Below are 2,360 nucleotides of genomic sequence, written 5' to 3'. Positions count from 1 at the left end.
ATAATATAATATAATATAATATAATATAATATAATATAATATAATATAATATAATATAATATAATATAATATAATATAATATAATATAATATATATACAATAATATAATATATATACAATAATATAATATATAATATATAATATATATACATATATAAACATATAAATATTCTATATTTTAACTATAGGTTATAAACTTATATAAATATATAAAATAAATATATAAATATATAAACATATACATAGTCTATATTTTAACTATAGGTTATAAATATACATAATTATATAAATATAAAACTATAATACAGAAAATATTGGGGTTAGGAGAAGGGTTAGGGTTACTGTTAGGGTTATGGTTGGGGTAGACTTAGGGTTAGGGTAGGGTTGGGGTTTGGCTTAGCGTTAGAGTTGGGGTTTGGGTAGGGTTACAGTTTGGGTTAGGGTTAGGGTTAGGGTTAGGTTTAGGGTTAAGGTTAGGGTTACAGTTGCGATTACGGTTATGGTTATGGTTATGGCTCCGGTAGGGTTAGGGTAGGGCTGGTGCATATTTCATAATGACACAGTTTTGTTCTTTGTCCAGGCAGATGCCTTGGGCCTCAAGAATATCACTGAGTGCCTATAGAGCCCTAAATACAATGTGCAATTGTACGTGAGATCAAAGAGAAATTTTCCCAAATTTTCTGAACAGGAGTTAGAATATGTCAAGTATTTTAGAGGGGATAGGAATCTAATTAATGGTTTAGAAGGGAAAAGAGCAAGCTGACAGATGGATGCATACCCAGCTGGACACATTGTTGTGCCCGGTAGTGTTTTATGGCAATTGGTCCTAAAGAAACATAGTAAAACATCCTGGGGGGGACAGACACTACCAAGTATTTGCACGATCTGAGTAGCAGGAGCAGGGGACAAGAGGGACCTACTAGGAAAGGGAAATTTTCCTGGGCAACAATGGCAGGTCGACTTCACGACACTCCCAAGAAAAGGGGGGTACAGGTACCTATTGGTCTTATCAGCTACGTTTTCAGGATGCCTGAGGTGTATCCATGCCGAACTAATAAGGCAAGGGAGGTAACTAAAGCGTTATTGCGTGAAATCATTCCGAGGTTTGGGGTGTCGGCAGCGTTGTCCTCAGACAGAGGACATCACTTTGTTGCTAGAGTGGTACAGCGAGTGCCCTATTGGGAATTGATTGGCAATTACATCAAGGGGCCAAGTGGAGAAAATGAATCATTTGATCAAATGACAGGTTGTTAAATTGGGGCAGGGAGCTGGAATTACCTGGCCCCAAGCTTCACCATTCGCCCTCTTGAGGATTAGAACGAAACTTCGGGTAAAAGAAGGGCTGAGCCCACTTGGGATCCTGGAAGAGGACGGCTCAGCCTCAGTGGATCGTCAAAGAGAAAGGGCCTCTTAAGCTGAAACTTCAGAAGCAAAATCTATAACTTGTCTTTTGTAAGTAGTATGTGTGTAGGATTTGCTTTAGCCTGGCTCGATAATTCATATCGCTCAGAACACGGCACAGGGGCTAAACCTCTCTGACTGCCGGATATGTACGGCTCTATTCAGGAATGGAGGAATGGAATTCCCCAGGGATGGGATTCCACGTACTCATTGGACAGTGTGTCACAGTAGGTGCGCTCATGTAAATTCGACACAAGAATGAGGAGAATAGATCAGAGCTGTTGTGTCTCTATAGGGCAGTCTTGGAGGGTGGAAATGGATTTAGAAACATACGTGATCGATACATCAAGTATCTCTTGGTGATACCTCCGCTGGGTTTACAGAGCTGTGAGGTAAATTCACCAGTTGGTTACCAAATTTGGCATGGCTAAAGCGACTCTTTGTGGGCTGTATTATTATAATCATCCCGCTCTTTTTTATGTGCGTTGCAATGAGGTGTGTATTATGGCTACGTAAAACCTCTGGGAATAACTATGAAGAATGGAAAAGGCACGAGTTAAGGCAGAAAGTGGAGAGCGTAAGTTATTTCAAATCTTCCCTTTCCCAGAATGGAGTAATCTAGCAAAAGAATTTGCTATGGGGTTTTGGGGTCCCCTCTGGGGCTGGGGACTCCTATGGGGTTTTGGGGACTCCTGTGGGGTTTTGTGGTCCCCTATGGGGTTTTGGGGTCCCTTAGGGGGTTGAGGGATTCCTATGGGGTTTTGGGGTCCCTTATGGGGCTGGAGGATCCCTATGGGGTTTGGGGGTCCCTTATGGGGCAGGGGGACGCCTATGGGGTTTTGGGGTCTCCTGTGGGGCTGCGGTCCCCTATGGGGTTTTGGTGACTCCTATGGGGTTTTGTGGTCCCCTATGGGGCTGGGGGATCCCTATGGAGTTTTGGGGTCTCCTATGGGGTTTTG

The sequence above is a fragment of the Numida meleagris genome, unplaced genomic scaffold (assembly GCF_002078875.1).
Source record: "Numida meleagris isolate 19003 breed g44 Domestic line unplaced genomic scaffold, NumMel1.0 unplaced_Scaffold295, whole genome shotgun sequence".
Classification (NCBI taxonomy): Eukaryota; Metazoa; Chordata; class Aves; order Galliformes; family Numididae; genus Numida; species Numida meleagris.
The sequence above is the reverse complement of the archived record's forward strand: the minus strand, read 5'-3'. Positions refer to the sequence as shown.